Source organism: Mastomys coucha, unplaced genomic scaffold (genome assembly GCF_008632895.1).
Source record: "Mastomys coucha isolate ucsf_1 unplaced genomic scaffold, UCSF_Mcou_1 pScaffold23, whole genome shotgun sequence".
In the NCBI taxonomy this organism is placed as follows: Eukaryota; Metazoa; Chordata; class Mammalia; order Rodentia; family Muridae; genus Mastomys; species Mastomys coucha.
In genome coordinates, this window is record NW_022196906.1 from 27,248,734 (window position 1) to 27,269,448 (window position 20,715).

The following is a 20,715-nucleotide window of genomic DNA, read 5'->3' on the forward strand; positions in this document are numbered from 1 at the left end:
TTTATTTTTGTTTGTTTGTTTGTTTGATTTGTTGTTGTTGTTTTTTTTTTCAACACAGGGTTTCTCCATATAGCTCTGGCTATCCTGGAACTCACTCTATAGACCAGGCTAGCCTCAAACTCAGAAATCTGCCTGCCTCTGCCTCCGAAGTGCTGGGATTAAAGGGGTGTGCCACCATTGCCTGGTGCTTGTTTGTTTATTTTAATGCAATACTAAAACAAAGAAGAAGTGGAAAGAGGATGTTATATCCTCCAAAGACTAGAGGGCAGAGGAAAGCAACTGCAAGGTACTGAGAACTGAAGCTATGGGAAAGCTTACAGAAGATGGAGAGCGGGTGCGAGAGGGAAGCAAAGAGAAAGAAGATAGATTGTTTTCTGGAAAACCATCAAATTGTTTGCTCACAGAAAACTACATGAGCAGAAAAATCTAAGGATGATTCATTTTTTTAAAACCACAAGAACTGAATTCAGAAGCCACAGGTGGCCTGGTAACAGATGGGGTAGTGTAATGACAGGGACAGTCACAAGAATGTGTCTACTGATTTAAGGATCTTTGGATTGTCATCAAAATGTAAATGCATTGGCCGAACCAACATCTATAACAAACCACAGTAGGAATTCAGCATGGGAGTATCTGGGACTGTAGTGAGTACAGAAAAATAAACCTTTTCTCCAATGACAACTTTAAAAATGTGATGTGTAGCTTTGTTCCCTAAAGTCTAGTAGAATTGGCATATTATTTAGAAATACAGAAGCAAAGATCATGTGTATCATCCTAAAAGGTTATGAATACAGAGGGGCTAGAAGATCTCAAGAAAGGATTGAGTGGAATAGGGTGCTTCATGCTAAAACTTAAAAGTATTATTTCACTTTGGAAATTAGAGTTTTTGGTGGCACAATGTTAAAATTATTTTTAAATTAAAAATTTACATAGTTCATATATTTTCAAAGGAAAAATAGTTAGCAGAAGTGGGAGACTAAGGAGTGCTGTTGTCTCTGTGGATCACAAAAGTAGCCTTGAGAATTCTGTCTAGCTGCTCAGGCAATGTGGCCACACTCCAGTGTCAGGGATGAGATTTGTGCATTTGAAGCAATAATTGACAGCCCTGGGATTATGAGTCATGATGAGAAGGTCAACTTTGGTGACCTTCCTTTCCTTTTGTTGGCTGCCAACACCCATCAGTATAGACCCATGTCTAGGTTCTTTCAGCTCCATCTCAGCTGTGGACATGGGGAGCACTTCCTGTCTTTTAGCTCCCTCTACCTTACATCTCCTCATGGGAAGAGAAGGGCTGGTAAATGAGCTGAACTATGGGCAGTGACTTTGCCCATTAATCATGCTGGTGACATTCATTCTATCTCTTCCATCATTTCTGGGTCTGATTAGTCAAGACAACCTTTGTTCTTTCTCCTGACAGGCATACGCATACACTGCACTGATTTGTGCACGGTATCCACTAATTTCCTTCATGATCATGAAACAGATCAGAGAGGTGAGAGCCAATATTTAGATATTGGCTTTGAGATGTCACTTAGCCTGACTTGGACATTGGCTCCAGTGAGGTATGCCAGACTGGCATTTCTAGAGAGTTCCATGTTCAAATTTAGATCTTGACCCAGCTAACTGTAATACAAGGACACTCTCTGTATTATTTTTCTTCTGATGTTTCTATGTGGGTCACTTAAAAAGCTTGGGTTTTATATTCATATATATATATATATATATATATATATATATATATATATATATATATATATTACTCTGCACACAAAGGGAGTCCTATATATACATACATATATATAATGTGTCATAGGTTTTTTCTTATATCAATTTCATTCTTAAATTAAGAATCACACCTTTTGTATTTAAACAACATTTAGATTTATGAAATTGGATCATCTTAACCCAGTAGGTAAGAAAAACGCACTGGCCTGCTTTACTGTGGACATTCATTGAATCTCTTCTACAAATATCACATGGCTGTTGGCCATGGGATGGATATATAGAAGTACTAGATTAATTTCTTAGTAGGTAAAATTTTGCCACTTACAGTTCACTTCCCCAGTAATTTCCTCATGAGAAATGGGGAATCTTCAATTTATCTCTTGATTTAAACAGTGGGTGTGACTCAAAGGTGCTCTCACTGGAAATGGGCAGCCCAGAGTGGGCTTGCCTGCAACATTTCTAACTTCTGTGTTGATCATCAGTCATCTACCTAAATTGAATGAATCTCTTCTCTTTGAAGCTCTGTTACTTATCTAGCTTTACATTTTAACCCTAGATGCTTTATAGCAAGGAAGTTATTCAGATGTTTTGAAATCTTAGTCTCCTATTAACAAATCTTAAAACATGTTATTTCAACAGGTGCTCTTCCAAGGCCCAGTTATTTGACATTCTTGGAGTCTAATCCATTGCACGGGTCTGTATGTTGTCTGGGTATTTGTATCTCTATCCATCAGAAGGAAGGAGCTCTGGTTTTACTCTGCACACAAAGGAAGTCCTTACTTATCATAGGTAAGGGAGGCTTATGTGTAATCTCACTTCCCCTTCTCTTCCTCTGTATGGTTGTCATGCCATAAAGTGAAAATTCAAATGGCAATAATTGCCTGTTGGTCATAAAAATCTCAACTATCAAGCAAAGCTGCTCCTAAATAACACAGAAATGATCACTGTGTGAACCCTGTACTTTGCTAATTTCACTCATTGTCTCCTTACCACAAGTGTCACTAATATTGCTTTGTATTACCTCTATCTAGATTATAAAGTTACTCAGGCAAAGCAAAGCAATTGAACAAGGGAAAGCTAACCCTCTCTATTGTAGCTACTGTGGAAATGCTGTGGATAGATGAACTATAATGCCTGCCATAATACGCCTAGCAGGGAAAACTGGCATCTAATTACTGACTCATGCATACACACTGTAATAGTGTGGCATATACTAAGCAATATGGAAGGAGAGGACATGGATTTAACAATTGCTAATATGCATCTGAATGAGAGAGATCAATAAAATATTACCTAGAAATTGTTCTTACAAAATCCTCTCACAAAACTTCCCACTTGCTCCCATTAAAACAAACCACACATGACCCATTTTTAGTGCCCTCCCTGTCACAACCCACACTCAAAGCTCCACAAATTATAATCTGAACATTAAAATTGCTCTTCTAAGTGTCTGTCTCAAATACCTACTCTCAGAAAGATGGCCTCCTTGCAGATCAGTATTGCAGAGCATCGCCAGTGTGGTTAGCAGAATGTATGCTAGGCCAGGAAGCCTTTCTGAAAGAGTAGTTGTTGGTGGTTTGGCTCAGAGAGTATAAGTCTTTCCAAGGGTGTCTTTACTGCTAGCTTAGAAGTGATGGATGGAGGCCACAGGCTGTTTTGGACTCAGGTCTCAGAAAAGTTCATGAAAAATGACATTATTGTACTTGGAGACGATACTGGAAAGCCCCTCCAAGCTCATTCATAGGGCACAAGCCCTCCTTTGCTCAAAGCTTGAGAAGAGGGTTTTTTAATGTTCACACACCCTTATAATTTGCTTTTAAAGGATGTGCATGAACAAGACAGCCTGAGATATTAAAATTTCCCCACGCACCCCACCTCCCACTGAAAACCACAGAATGGGCCACCCATTCCCTGACTCACTGTTTGGCACTGATAAGACCCCTGCTTACCACAAGCCCCAACACTAGGAAAGACAAGAATTCTTTCCTAAAGTCCCTAAAGGACAGGCCAGAAGATTCTTTGACTCATTTCTTCATCTCTTTCCCTCTACAAAGAGGCACAATATCCATCACATTTCAGAGAAGTTCTGTGTTGTAAAGAAGCAAACAAGGAGCTGCAGAACCTTGGCATGCTCTCCTGTTCACACAAGCAAGAGCAATATGCAAATTCCACCTGGCATTTTGAATCAGTGTATGTAGGACTAGACATTCAAGTAATGTTCTTTTCAGTCACCTTTGTTCCAGAGCATCCGTGAAGCACCATTTTAAGCCTCAGCCATTACAGAAGACAATGGAGATTCAAAGATGCTTGAGATGGGTCACCCAAACCCAAGGAGATGAACAAACCTAGGCAGCAAGAGTGACTTATGCGGGGGTGGGGGGTTGGGGGGAGGTAGAACAACAGCAGTGCTGCTCAGAGCACAGAGATAGTGGCCTGAGTCTGGGCAGGCCCCACTGTGAAGCAAGATGAATATGTTGAGGTAGAGGTAAAAGCATTGAGGTGGTTATACGCACAAATTGAATAACCTTCTCAATCTATCTACAGAAGAAAAATATGGCCCAGAGAATGTAGTGATTTACCATATATTAAACAGTTGCAAGTAAGTGACCTTGTTGTTCAGACAAGAACAAGGGGGCACTTGGAGGACAAAGCAGTTGAAAAGCTGGGCTGGGTTAGAAATACCCAAACCAGCTGGAAGAGCTCACATTTGAGGAAGAATTTTGATGTTTTTAAAAGAACCGGATGAACCGCCATGATGGATTGTTTTGGAATATACTAGAGAAGGCTATCCCAAGAAGACACTACAAAGGGACCAAAAGTAAGTGAAGACTTTACAAAAAAAGTTATGTAGGACAATGCTTATCTAAAGTAATTTTTATTCTTTTGATTTGTAGCCTCTTGCATTGAATTCTTTTTCATGTCTGCCCTGGTTCTAGTTTTTAAAAAGACCTAGTCAGTGAAATAGCATCTTAAGGATTCACAGAATGACCTATGGTATTATGGCCAGGGATTCAATCACAGTGCATACATTGATGAATCATTCTATGAGTGGTATTCTGCTAATGCCTGCACTGTACAAAAGAGCCCCTAAGTTATAGCTGGATACCACATCTATATGGATAAATGAAATAAAAGAAGGGCAGTGAAAGGAGTTCTTTAAGGTTTAAGGCATTTGCATGTGCTCTGTGCAAATGTTTCCCATTACTGCTGCTGATCGTGCGCCTTCTCCCCTATCCAACTGACCTCATTCCCAAGCGCTTTGTAGTTTGTGCTGGCTCTCTTCTCTTGTCTGCAGCCTGACATCGCTGCTTCCTTTGCAACTCTTCCTCTTTCTACATGTTACCACAGCTTTGTTGGTAAGGCTGACAGCATCCTGATATGCCATCATATCTGTAGGCAGTTCAAACCTCCTGGTAAGCGAACTCAACCACTTCACCAGCTCTACTGTTTCCTTGAATATTTTCCAGCCTCATACCTGTATCAGAAATCTGAACACCATCCCGTTCTCTTTCTCCTTGACCTGTATAATGATCACTGTCTTTTCTGATAGTTTTTCATTCTTCTCTATGCTTTAGCTAAGAGTCATTGGCCTCAAGAAACAAAATCTCACTCCATATTGACTGTGAATGAAATATATTTAAAACATTTTGGCAGAGAAGCACAGGAATCTATAGGAATGATGGAACTGCATAGTGTAGAGAGAAGTTATGACAGGAACTAGGATTCAGGCTGAGGATGCCTCCTCCAGCACTTAGAAACCTGGGAGATGGCTTCCTCTCTTTGTTTCTGCCTCCATACTCTTTGTGAAATTGCCCTTGGGTTCATAGATAAGAGAGACAGTCTTTCATGAATGGAAGCATAACTGGTTTAGGCTGTACTTAATCTTTAGTGCAGAGAACAAGACACTAGATTCTTAATAGCTGTGGGTATCTGGCTCACCCACCATATTTCCACAGGGCAGTGAGCTCTTTGTTCATATCTGCATTCTTCTGGGTGCCTTATAATCTGTGACACACAGCAATAAGCAGTAAAGGCATACAGAACAGATCCTGGTCTCTACCTTCAATGGGTCACTTTTTTGGTAACCTCAGTATAAGCCATATCATCATGAGATCACTACATCATGCACATTACAGCCTTCTACTACCTTCCTCCTAAATGCATTCTCCTGTCTCCCCTGTCTTCTGCCCATATTGCAGCTGGATTGATTGCCTTTTCTCTTTTGTTTTGCATTGTTCAACTTTATTTTTCTTTCAAGACAGATTAGACTAGTAAGTAGAGTGATAGTTGGTGAAAATTCTAGAAAGCAACAAGAAAGCAGGAAGGAGATGGGAACATGGATGGGGAGAAGAGCAGAATGGGATCATGGGTATTAGTTAGCTCTTTTCTTTTTCTGTCAACAAGGCAGCTCTAGTCACATGATAATAGGGACTCAAGCAGCAGGAGTTGGAGGTCCTGGCTCTATAAGAGAGCAGGCTGAGCAAGCCAGGGGAAGCAAGCCAGTAAGGAACATCCCTCCATGGCCTCTGCATCAGCTCCTGCTTCCTGACCTGCTTGAGTTCCAGTCCTGGCTTCCTCTGGTGATCAACAGCTATGTGGAAGTAAGCCAAATAAATCCTTTCCTCCCCAACTTGCTTCTTGGTCATAATGTTTGTGCAGGAATAGAAACCCTGATTAAGACAAATTGGTACCAGCTTAGTGGGGTATTCCTGTGACAACCTGACCATGTTTTGGGGAAGACTGTGGAAGGACTTTGGAACTTTGAGGTAGAAGAGCCATTGGTTGTTAAGAGCTCTATGGGATGTTGTGTAGGAGCTTGGAAGATCATGTTGATAACAGTGCAGAGGATGGAGGTCTGGCTTGTGAAATTTCAGAGGGAAGATTAAAGACTCTTATCAGGGCCATGTTGTTTTGATTGTGAAGATTCTGTGGTTCTGGTTAGCTGGGGCTGAATTATCAGCTGTGATTAACAAGATACCAGAACTACTAAAGTAAAAACTTTGCATTACTGGGACTATTGATGCTGGTTAGCTGGAGCTAAGAAATTAGCGGCGATTAAGAAGAGACCAGCATCATTGAGGTAACATCTTCTGGGAAGTGTTTTCTGAGAGCACAAAGAGGCTGTGCTCCAGAGATAGCCAAGGTTGTACCTTGTGCTGCAGCAGGACTTGGTAACATGTAAGAGTCACCCAGGTGGTACTGGTTTTGACAGCACGAAGGGGTCATGAAGAGCATCTGAGGCTCGGCACAGTGAGAGGCCATGGAAGGCCATAAGTGAAGGTGCAGCCTCAGTTTGCAATTGACAGCCCAGGACTGAAGGTGTCATGCAAAGGAGTTGAGGCTTGGCACCGTGAAGACAGTCTATGAGAGGCTATTGGTAAAGCCTAATTACAGCAGTGTTTTGGGAATGCCAGTACCAGATAATGACAACCAAGGACAGCAGCAGCAGTGGAGTACAGGCGTCTGGAGCCCAGAAGACAAGCTGTGTGCTGCAAAGGGCAGAGCTGGAGAAGTGACTTGTTAAGCCCTTAGAGGAGCCCAGAAGATCGTGAGTTGGATCCCAGACATTGGTTTTGCTTTTGGTTGTGACTGTGCCCTGATATTTTTCCCTCTTGAAGGAAGAATGTATTTTAGTGGAGCCCACAGTTAAGAGACTTTGAATTTTAAAAGATACTGGACATTTTAAATTAATTGATCTAAAGCCCCACAGTGGGACTTTAGATCTTTTAATATGTAAAGACTGTGGGACTTTAGGTCTTGGGGATGAATAAGAAAGTAAGGGTTGAGGCTTAATAGTGATGTGTTTGTGATGTGATGTGTCAAGTTGACAAGGGGTCAATTGTACTGGCTGGTTTTGTGTGTTAACTTGACACAGGCTGGAGTTATCACAGAGAAGGGAGTTTCATTTGGGGAAGTGCCTCCATGAGATCCAGCTGTGGGGCATTTTTCTCAATTGCCCGTTGTGGGTGGTGCCATCCCTGGGCTGGAGGTCTTGGGTTCTATAAGAGAGCAGGCTGAGCAAGCCAGGAGAAGCAAGCAAGCCAGTAAGGAACATCCCTCCATGGCCTCTGCATCAGCTCCTGCTTCCTGACCTGCTTGAGTTCCAGTCCTGACTTCCTTTGGTGATGAACAGCAATGTGAAAGTAAGCTCAATAAACCCTTTCCTCCCCAACTTGCTTCTTGGTCATGATGTGCAAGAATAGAAACCCTGACTAAGACACATATTTACTTATTTTTTTAAATAAAGATTATTTTATGTATGTGAGTATACTGTCACTTTTGTTACTTTCTTCAGTGACACCAGAAGAGGACATTGGATCCCATTACAGATGGTTGTAAGCCACCATGTAGTGGCTAGGAATTCAACTCAGCACCTCTGGAAGAACAATCAGTGTTCTTAACCACTGAGCCATCTCTCCAGGGCTACCTATTTATTTTTTGAGACAGGGTCTCACTATGCCTCCTTGACTGGCTGGCCTAAAGTTTGCTATGCAGACCAAACTGGCCTCAAATAGAGACCCATCCTGCCTCTGCCTCCTAAGTGCTGGCGTAAGAGGCATGTACCATGATGTCCTACCAACATCTTTTTACTTTTTTTTCCTCCTTTTTTTTATTGGATATTTTCTTTATTTACATTTCAAATGTTATCCCCTTTCCCGGTTTCCCTCCCTCCTGGAAATACCCTATCATATCCTTCCTCCCCCTGCTTCTATGAAAGTATTCCTCTCCACCCATCCACTCCCAACTCCCCACCCGTGATTTCCCTACACTGGGGCATCTATCGAGCCTTCATAGGACCAAGGACCTCTCTTTCCATTGGTGTGTGACAAGGCCATCCTCTGCTACATATCCAGCTGGAATCACGTGTACTCCTATGTTGATGGCTTAGTTCTTGGGATTTCTGGGGGGATCTGGTTGGTTGATATTGTTGTTCTTCCTATGGGGTTGCAAACTCCTTCAACTTCTTCAGTCCCTTCTCTAACTCCTCTATTAGGGACCCTGCTTTCAGTACAATGTTTGACTGTGAGCATCCACCTCTGTATTTGTCAGGCTTTGGCAGAGCCTTTTAGGAGACAGCTATTTCAGGCTCCTGTCAACATGCACTTGTTGGTATCCACAATAGTGTCTGGGTTTGGTGACTGTATATGGGATGGATCCTGAGGTGGGACAGTCTCTAGGTGGCCTTTCCTTTAGCCTCTGCTCTACACTTTATCTCGATATTTGCTCCTGTTAGTATTTTTTTCTCCTCCTAAGAAGGACTGAAGCACCCACACTTTGGTCTTCCTTCTTATTATAAGAGCTCCATGTGGTCTGTGAATTGTATCCTGGTTATTTGGAGCTTTTGGGCTAGTATCCACTTACCAGTGAGTACACACCATGTGTTTTCTTTTGTGACTGGGTTACCTCACTCAGGATGATATTTTCTAGTTCTATCCATTTGCCTGAAGATTTCATGAATTCATGGTTTCTAATAGCTGAGTAGTACTCCATTGTGTAAATGTACCATGTTTTCTGCATCCTTTCCTCCCTTGAAGGACATCTGGGTTCTTTCCAGTTCCTGGCACAAAAGAAGGTCAAAGGGATACAAATTGGAAAGGAGGAAGTCAAAATATGACTACTTGCAGAAGTATGTGATCTTATACTTACGTGACCCCAAAAATTCTACCAGAGAACTCCTAAAGTTGATAAACAACTTCAGCAAAGTGGCTGATTATAAAATAACTCAAGCAAATCAGTGGCCTTCCTCTACTCACAGGTTACACAGGCTGAGAATGGAGTAATTACTGTGAAACCAAAGGCACATCACTATGTAAACCCATTTGAAAAGGTTTTTTTGTTGTTGTTGTTGTTGTTGTTTTGTTTTGTTTTTGAGACAGGGCTTCTCTGTGTAGCCCTGGCTGTCCTGAAACTCACTCTGTAGACCAGGCTGGCCTGGAACTCAGAAATCCACTTACCTCTACTTTTGAACTGCTGGGATTAAAGGTATGTGCCACCGTTGCCCAGCTGGAAAGTTTTTAATGACTCTCCATTTTACAAAGTTTTAGGTTGCCATGGGATTCCTTGTGGGATGTGGTCCTCCCCACCTCCTCCACGTTGGCTCCTCCTCGTCGTACTCTGCACTCCTTCAAACTAAGTCCCCATATTGTTCCCATCAAATGCCACCAGGAGGTACCTTTCCTTTTGTGTCTGGAAGACCTGTCACAGGTAACTTCATGGTTCACCCTTCATTTCCTTCATGTCTGATCTGACTTATGCAGAAAGGCCCAGGTCCCTCCAGTCAGACACATGTGGCACTTTGCTACAAAAAACTGTTTCAAATTTTCTATTAATTTTAGACCTTGTATCTCCTACCATTTAAGTGGTGCTTAAACTGAGAGATTGTAATTTGTTCTCTGCTTTATCCCAATATCAAATACAGTCCCTGTTAACTTGTAGGTGCTGAAAAAATGTATTGTATATAAATAAACAGAAATACATCCATGGTGATTTCCCCATTTTTTTCTAAGTTCAACCCATTATTCTGGTTTTGTTTTTTAATATTACAACTCTATTGCTTGTTGGTAAATAAACCATACATCCCCCAGCTTTAGGTAGAGGAAAGGATTTTTTCTTTAATATTTTAGTTCAAGCACAGTATCTCTCCTCCATCTCAGAACAAAGAAATATTTCCACAGGGATGGGTGGTAAGAAGAGCTGTCAGTAAGAATTCATCATTTCTAAAGTACTTAGATGTCTATGTATATACGTATGGACTATGGATATGTCTATATTTGAATATACTTGCCTTAGGTGAATATACAAGCTATGCATAAGCACATGTGCATATGCATATGTGTGCAGACACTTTTGGTCCTATCCATCAGAAAGCATTGAAGGACATCCTAGGGCTTAAAAATACTTGATATCCAAATCCTGGTCTCACTCTGAAAGCAAACAGATCCTCAGTGCAATAGCTGATGGTCTTGCCATGGGTTGATCCAAAACTGCTTATGCCATGAAGGACAAAGTTGGTTAAAAGCATAGGGAGAGAATTTGCCATATGGAGGTGGCAGACATCCTGTTCCCATTGGCTAAATCTAGGACACACAGTGAGCATCACGGTTACTCAGTACACTTGTGGGCCATTAAAAATTCATGAAGTCTAGAGTCCAGATAGATAATAAATAAACAAATTAATAAAGGAAGTGAGGATGGTTGGTGCTGACTGGAGGGAAACTGGGGTAGAAAACCATTATTTGTATACCATTACAGTAAAGACTTGCTACTGCAAGACAGGGTTCATAGATCTTGGGATTAACTTTGAAAAAGAGCCAAATAGCCCTTAGCTTAATTCCCTCCTACACAATGCTTATTGTGATGGGAACGAAGTTGCAATTACACAGTGGAGAAGTTAGGTATCAGAAAAAGGTGATCAAAATCTCATTCATCAGTAGAAAGTAGTTGGCTGGTCTCCAGGTGGCTTCAGCATCATCTAGGGTGTCTTCAGGGTGACAATGGATAGTCTCTGTGCTCATGTATGAATCTGTATAGCACATAGACCATAATGAGAAACATTTTCCTTTTAATAAAGAGGCTAAGTGGTATTCTTCAAATATGTCAATTTACATAGAACTACAAAAAAGAATTAGAGTTGCTGTTGATTAGACATGGCTCCAGGGACACAAACTGAAAATATCACTAGTAAACTCCAGGGTACATCTTATTCAATGGAAGAAAACAAGTACTATTGATGACAACATTGAGCCATGGGACAGTTGTGATATGGATGTCACATTACAGAAAACAGGCATGTTGATGTTATTGTGAACAGTGGCAATAGCCATGAAGTTAATGATAGGACATTCTGATTAGGAAATGTATGCCACCATACTTAGAAGTGAAGTGCCATGGTGTATATAATTTATCTTCAAGTCTTTTTATTAAAAAAAAAGTGATAGTATGTTGATGGACTGAGAACCAATTATAAAGTATATTGAGTCAAATATCAACAAGAGTCTATGGAAAAGGTTTATGGGTAATTTTGCCCTGTGAATTTTCTTCATTTTCTGTTAAATTTAGAACAATCTAAAGCTACAAAGTCTAACTTGTTTAAAATGCACCCTGTATTAAGTAGCATTCTGCAGACCCAATAGAGTGCCCACTTCTGCTGCTGCTGCTTATCTCTGTTATATTAACACCGTATCACCTGATTGCCACTTCCATTTGCCTCATGCAGGTTGACGTCCAAAGCCTGAGAAATACAAGTAGGAGACCATTAATGAAGACTTGGAAACTGGAAACACAGTAGCTTCACAGGATAATAAACTGTTCAGAGCAGGACGTGTGGCTCAGTGGTAGAACATGTGCTTAGCACATGGGAGGTCCTAGGCTCAACTCATAGCATCAGAATTAAAAAAGAAAAGAAAGAAAGAAAGAAAAAGAATCAAAAGACAGCCTGCTACTCCTTTCTCCAGTCATCTGGGTTGATGGAAGCTATTCTTAAGAACTGTTAGGCTCGAGCCTGCCACCACAGAGCTCCAGACTATGTATTTCTCTGTGCTCTGAATTGTATCATGCCACCATTGCAGTACAGCTCCAGACTTCCCTCCTGCTGTGTAAGTCAACTCGTTCATCACAACCCATTTCCCTCCCTATCAGCCCACTGAAGCCATTTCTATACCACTACCCAGAGGTGCAATTAACCCCTTATATAGATGGAAATGACTGGCCTCAGAGTTCCATTGGGAAATATAATTTTATCTTATTTGCCACCTCTGCTACTCTACTAGTTTGTTTTCTATTGCTATGATAAGACCCCACCATCAGGGCTAGCTATGAAGATAGAGTTTAACTGGGTTTACAGTTCCAGAAGGTCCATGACAAAGGCCGAGCAGCACCTGGGTGGCTCACATCTTTACCCACAAGCAAGAGACCGACAGAGCAATGGGGGTGGCTAGGATCTTTTAAAACTTCAAAGCCTACCTCATACAACACACCTCCTCCAACAAGACCATCCCTTCTAATACTTCCCTCAAACTTTCACCACCTGCCAACAAGGTATTTAAATTTATGAGCCTATGGAGGCCATTTTCATTTAAACTGCCACAGATTGCTGATGCTTCTACTAAAGACAGATGAGGAGACACTGATTGTTTAGAGCATATCCCCAACCTCCAGACATCATCATTAATAGGATTCCCATTTCCCAGGTGACGAAATCAGGATTTTGGTGCAATTTGGTGCTCTTTTTTATTTAACCTAGGCTACCTGCTTGCACAATAACTGGTTTTTAGCTTCAGGGAAGATGAGCAGAAGAAGCAAGCACAGTGTCTAGAAAAAGATACCACCATAGGACAAGAGCAGCACAGGTGCTTCAAAGATCTGTTTGCTGGACTTTAATTAGCAAGCACTGGGAAGTGAAGTAGCACGGGAAGAACTCTGCTGCCATCTGGTGGCCACATTGGACTGTGACCCTCACTCAGATGACAAAGTTGCTTCTTTGTAAAATCAAAATGTGAAAATGTCATTCAGAGGTTGAGCATCCATTTCATTTTAATATCATATATGAAGGCAGAGGCTTCTCAATCCTGAGCCAAATTACAGTTGCTCCTGGAAACTGGCCTGAAGCTTAGTGCCAACACTCTCTTCTTCAACGCCTCCCTTTTGGAGCAATGCTTTTCCTTTAGTTTTCTTTGCTTTGATTCACATTACTGAAAAGTTTATAATATTCTAAAATATATCCTAAATACTTACCCTTCATAATATTTTGATGGAGTAATTAGGATTGGTATTTTATAAACGTAAAAGATTGCAGCATGAAGACTTTGGCTGTCAGTCCCCACAGGCATGCCCTGGGAGCCAGCCAGGCCAGCCAGGATAGCAGCTGGAGGATCCTCAGATATCACTTCCCCTCCTCATCTGCAAATCCAACCCAGTCTTGTAGCCTCAGCTCTGTAGCAGTCTATAGGTGCTGCTCTCTCCACCATCTCTGTCCCCATTCTCAGGGGACTAAACAGATTCTGGTACTCTATTTTGCTTTCTTTTCTCCTGTAGACCCAATTCAGCCAATCTCCATCCATAAATGTCAGCTCTCAATATCAAGAAACACAGTCTACTGGAGCCCTCAATGGTCATATCTGTGGGAAGTAAAATCGTTCCAGGAAATTCAGTAAGGTAGAGTCACCTGAGGCTTAGGTGACTCCTAGCTCCTTGCCAGACTCCTGATTTGGAACATGTGCCATGCTTCTCACATAAAAGAGATGTGACCTGTGGTCATGTAGTCCCAAAACAGAGTTCTTCATGCTAATGAGGTTCCTAGAGGCCCAGAGGGCTTAGCCAATAAGTTTCCCATCCCAGACATTCCTCCTTACAAAAGGTATTTAATCTCAGGCCCAACCTGACAAGGGAAGTGGAGGTGGGTATGCTCTTATGAATCCATTTTCCACCATTACAATAAATTGTTTGGAACCATGGGCTGTCCCTTTTCATCAAGATATGCTATGCAGAGCCATAAAGGCCTTCAGAGATGCAGCTTAATCTCCTGTAGAAAGCCACTCTGAGCTCCCAGCCACAAGTGCCACCAAGCCTGCATCCACCAAGATAAGGACAATCACCAGTGAGACAAACTGGAACTCCTTTTGTCCCCCATCCGCAGCATAGATGCTGTTCCCAGTCCATCCCCTCCTCTATTCTCTGCTCTTCTGAGACTCCCAGCACTGCTTGTAGGTCCAAGAGTCTGTAAACCCCACGGCCCTGGCATTCTCACAGGCTCAGGGACCCCTAAACTAGCTCCGGCTTTCCCATGCCTTAGACAACACTTTCCCACCCCTGGAGTCATGCCCCAGAGCTTCTCTATAGCCCAGCACCCACCCCAGCAGTAGCATGGGATAAGCCAAATCAAATTTCCCATTTTCTGACTTTCCAAGTGGCCAGGCCCAGAGGCAGAGCAGTCTCTGGCCAAGAACCCTACACACATCTGGTGGTATCTTAGACCAGGTAACCCACAGCCACAGCACTTTCTTAAGAACCAGAGAGGGCAACAGAAACCAAGGAATGGAACACCCCACCCCACCCCACCCCCAACAAACACAAAACCAGATATCAGCACCTAGAATTACAATCATCCCAAAACCAGATGCCTAGACACCAGTGTAAAAGCACAATTAGTCACAGTCAGGACAACATGTCTCTAATAAAGCCCAGCAACCTTGTTACAGCAGTCACTGAGCAATGCAGTATAGCTGAAACACAGGCAAGGACCTTGAATTAATCTTTATGACTATCTTAGAAGTTCTAAAAGAGGAAATGAGTAAATGCCTTAAAGAAATCTGTGAAAGCTCAGACAGGGTAAAGGGGAAAACAGGTCAGACTTGCAAGAGGAAAGAGAATCAATTAAGAAAACCCAAACTGAGGGCAAGCTGGAGGTGAAAACTTTAGGTGAATTGGAATAGGAAACTGAGAGGCAAGCTTCACCAATTGTATAAGAGGCAGAAAAGAAAATCTCAGTCATTGAAGACAAGATAGAGAAGAAGTGGATACCTGGGTCAAAGAAGATGCTAAATCAGGTGAGAGAGAGAGAGAGAGAGAGAGAGAGAGAGAGAGAGAGAGAGAGAGAGAGAGAGAGAGAGAGAGAGAGAGAGAGAGAGAGAGGCCCTGTGGTTAGAGGTACAAAAACATTTTCAATAAAATCAGCCAGGCAATGGTGGCACATGCTTTTACTAGCAGCACATGGGAGGCAGAGGCAGGTGAATTTCTTAATTCAAGACCAGCCTAATCTACAGAGTGAGTTCTAGGACAGCCAGGGCTACACAGAGAAATCCTGTCTCAAAACACCCAAAAAACCAACCAACCAAACAAAAAAATTATAGAAGAAATTTTCCCCCAACTTGAAGAATGAGGTGCCTACCAGATAAAAGAAGCATAGAGAATATCAAATAACCTGGACCAGAAAAAAATTCCCATGCCACATAATAATCAAAACACTAAATATTTAGAACAAAGAAAATATATTAAAAGCTACAAGAGAAAAAGATCAACTAAGATATAAAGACAGACCCATTAAGGTTAGTAATAATAGTCCATGGAGACTCTAAAGGCCAGAAGTGCCTGGACAGATGTTTTGTAGATTCTATTGGACCACAGCAGCCCAGCTACTACACCCAGCAAAACTTTCAATCACAATAGGTGGAGAAAGAAAGTCATTCCCCAATAAAACCAAGATTAAGCAGTATCAGTCTATAAATTTAGTTCTACAGAAGGTGCTAAAAGGAAAAATTCAACTTGAAGAGGCTATCTATACCCAGGAAATAAGGAATAAATAATATCAGACCAGAAAATCAAAAGAAAGGGGAACACCCACACCACAACCAAATAATAACAATCAGCAAAATAAACACTCCTGATTGATGATAACTTTCAACACCAACACTCTCATCTTCCCAATAATAAGACACAGACTGACAGAATGGATCCATCTGTCAGTTGTGTGCAAGAAACACAGCTTAACATCAAGGATAGACATCACCTCAGGGTAAAAGAAGAGAAAAAGATATTCCAAGCAAACAGACTTAAGAGGCAAGACAGTCCAAAACTGATACAAAGAGATTAGCAAGGATTCTACATATTCATCAAATGAAAAACCCACCAAGAGGACATTGCAAATATTAACATTTATGTACCAAACAGCTTTAGGGTACTCAGGTTCATAAAGAAAACACTACTACAGCTTCAATTACACATCGACTCTCACACACTGATGCTGGATAACTATCATCTACCTCACTCTACCAATAGACAGGCCAGCCAGCCAAAAACTAAACAGAGAAATGATGTAGCTAATTGGTGTCATCAAATTAATGGAACTAAGAGACAGTTACAGAATACTTCACCCAAATTAAAAAAAAACCCAAAAACAAAAACACATTCTTTTCAACAGCTCATGAAACTTTCTCCATAAGTGATCAAATACAAGAACAAAAAGCAAGTCTCAATAGATACAGTAAAATTGAAGTGACATCCTGTATCCCATCTGATCACCACAGACTACACTGGTTGTCAGTGCAACAGAAAACTTACAAATTCATGGAAGCTGAACAACTCACCGAGTGAAAAGTGGCTCAAGACAGAACTTAGGAAAGAAATTAAAGGCTTCCTAGATCCTGGATTACATCACTTCTGATGATTTCTTTTCCTAGTTCCACACATTTGTCTGTAAGTTTCATGATGTCATTCTTTTTGTAATGTCTGAGAAATACTTCAATGTGTAAATGTACCATATCTTCTTTATCTACTCTTTGGTTGAAGAACATCTAGGTTGTTTCCAGTTTCTGCATATTATAAATACAGCCTCCATGAGTAAGTGTCTTTGTGATAGGACGAGGTGTCTTTTGGGTATATGGCCAAGAGTGGTATAGCTGGGTCTTGAGGTAGATTGATTTCAGTTTTCTGAGGAGACATCATATTGATTTCTATAGTGATTATACAACTTTGCACTCACACTAGCTATGGAGGAGGGTTGGGGAAGAGGAGTGACTGAGTGGGGTATGGGAGGAGTGGAGAGAGGGGAAACTGGCTCAGATGTGTTGAAGGAAAAAATAAAAAAATAACTAAAGCAAAAGCTTCTTAGAATTGCGTGAAAATGAAAACACAATGCATCCAAACTTATGGGACACTAAGAGGCAAGTTCATAGCACTAAGTGCTTCTATAAAAACAAAACAAAACAAAACAAAATAAAACAAAACAAAACATGAATAGATCTCACATTAGAAATTTGACAGCACACTTAAATCCTTTAGAGCAACAAGCAGAAATAAGACTCAAAAAGAGTAAAAGGTAAGAAATAATCAAACTGAAGGATGAAATCAGTAAAATGAAAAAAAAAAACACCATCAAAAAATCATAGAATCAATGAAACAAAGAATTGTTTCTCTTAGAAAATCAACAAGATTGTCAAGTCCTTAGTTAAATTAATGAAAAGGATAAAAGAGAATATCCATATTCAGACATTTTGAGATGAACATTGGAATATAATAACTAATGCAAAGGAAATGTGGAGAATCATAGGTCACAGTTTAAAAACCTGTACTCTACCTGTACCAGTTGGAAAAATTTAAAACAAATGGATAATTTTCTCAAAATATACCACCTACAGAAATTAAATCAAAATCAGATAAGCATTTTAAACAGACCTATAACTCCTAGTGAAATATAAGCATTAATTAAAAGTCTCCTAACCAAAAAATGACCAACACCAGATGGTTTTAGTGCAGAATTCTCCAAGACTTTCAAGGAAATGTTAACCCCAATACCACTCAAATATTCCACAATATAGAAACAGAAGGAATGTTGTTCAATTCTTTTTATGAGGCCACAGTTACTCTGATACTTAAACCACATAAAGATCAAACACAGAATTACAGATCAATTTCCCTCATGAACATAGATGCGAAACTTCTCAATAAAATACTTGCAAACTGAATCCAAGAACACATCAAAAGATCATCCGCCACAATCAAGTAGACATACAAGAACTGGCAGTCAGCCCTACTATATGCTGGGGAAAGGTGTTACAGCTTTAGAGACTTTCATCCTTGGATAACTGTCCCTCGTCTTTCCCGGTTATATGTTTTTTTGTTTGCTTGTGATTAGAATTTAAAATGGAATGGCAGATTCAAGAGCTAGAAAACATCAGGAGAAAGAAATCATGTTTCCTTAAAGAAGATTTGATATAATCTGCAGAGTGAGGTGGACTAGCTTTGTTAATAAATTTCTGGAAGCTCTAGGCTATAGACATTTGCCCAGGCCAGAAAATAACAGTCTTGACCCTGGCCCTATTTTTTTTTCTTGCTGCTCTTTGGTATTGATTCTTTCTTCTTCATGAACTCCTTGACTTCGAGAATGGACACAAATAGCTCCGTGCAGGAAACCCATTACATATTTTCCTCCAGGCTTCTCTGGGAGCTGAAATAAAACCACAGGAACACTGCACTGGAAAGGAAGCTCTGGATAAATCTCTCCTTCTTTCTATTCAGGCCTGTTCAGTGATGGTGACCTTGAGGTTATTCCTAAGCAAGGCTGCAACCTCTCTGTCAATAGCCACTGAAGTTCCCTTTAGCAACTGATGTGGGGGAGGGAGGTCCTTTTGGAAGTCACCTCTTGTGTGCTGTGGGGTCTCCAGTTCCTGTCTTTTGTCTGTACTTTTAAATATTTTTTTTCTAGCTTCGTATTCCAGCACTTATGGTCAGAATTGTGTCTGTCAATATGCACTTACTTTCTTCCTCCTTCTGTTGTCTCCAGACTTCATACCACGTGGCTCTGCATGTCTTCATTGTTCTTAAATGGGCTCCTATAACTACAGAACTGAATCCATAGCAGGAGTTTAGACACTTATTAAGAAGGAGGCTACATTCTTAGAGGCTAATTCTCCTTCATTAAAACTATGTGCCAATCCTACTCATGAACTTCCCATAATCTTTCCCAAGTGCTAGCATTTTGGCCACTGTGAAAAACCAAGTACCTCAAGACCACTTGCTTTCCTTTCCCCTTTCAATGTGGCAGGGTTCTAAGTCTGCTAGGCTACAGAGCTACATTTGACCCTGCAGTAAAAGCTGCCAACTAATGGGTCAGTGGTTCCAGATGGCAAAGGTTTTGGTTCAGTGGTTGCCGATAGACAACGCTAAGCAGAAAATCCTATAGACATTTTCCTGTTCAGGTTTAAGTCCCTCTTGGAAAGCCAAGGTCAAGGAATTTATGGCTCACAGTAAGAAAAGGTGTAAATGAACTTTGTAAGGCAGCAGATGGCAAGGCTCCTTGCCATCTACTGGGAAAGTCTGTACTCTTCAAAGGGCCTAGTCTTCTGTGTAGTAATGAATATGGTTATTTTCCTCCTTTCTCTAGATAACACTGCGGCTGGACCTCTATTAACCACATCATTCCTTTCAAGAGTTTGCCAGGGAATACCTAGTACAGATGAAGGAGAGGAGGCATTTCTTTTGCTACACCTTAAGGCTCTGTTCTAGCCTATGAGGTTTGAGATGTTAGAATGGCTAATGTAATCTTTTATTCCAAGGATGTAGCTCAAGCCTGCCTACTTTACAGAGTGAATTGTCCTGTGTCCCTAAGTCCCTATGTCTTTGGTACAAATACCTGGTGAAGAAACATGATTGTATTTGTTGGTATCTCACTGATGATTGTAGGATTTCATTACAGGATCATCAAATTCACTGGGTCAGAGTCCATCAATGTCAGGTGAGGGACAACTGGGAAGGTGGGCAACTGAAGTCTTGCCAGCTGCTTTCTTCTTCATATATTTTACTCACACTGCAAAGGTAAGAGGAACAAAGCCCAAGCCTAGATGATCAGGATTCTTAAGTGTTACTCAGGGTCTATATGTTTCTATATGTATTAAATACATATATACATACACACATATGTGTGTGTATATGTGTGTGTGTGTGTGTGTATGCAATCATTGCTAAACTTCATATCACACTGTATTTTGGCAGTCTTTCTATGTGTTTTATGCTTACTAAATAATTAATAACAAATGACTTAAGTCATTTTATGTCAGATGTAATGTTAAGCAACAGAAACATTGTTCATAAGAGCTTTGAATAAAGGAAGTATGCATGATGGAAATTATGCTTTCTCATTCTCTGAATTCTCAAAGTTTCACATTTCTTGGGCGTATTTTGAATCTATGTGAGCATCGCTTCTTCTCAAGTCAGAAATTCCCCACTGATACTGTATTATTGTTGTTATTGTTTGTTTGTTTTCTTCCAGCATGTCAATAAGACAATTTTAATTCCTTCCTGGGTTTCTGTGTATGGGTGGTACCTCTATACCACTAGTCATAATTCATTAACATGCCATGACCTTCTAGGAACTACTGAGAGGCTACTCTCCAACAAAAATACATTTTCACTTAGTATATTTTATAAAGAGTAAAGCTTAATTCTGTTAGTAAGGCCTGCTTTATTGATGAGGGGGGAGTAGTGTTAGGAAAAGTATTA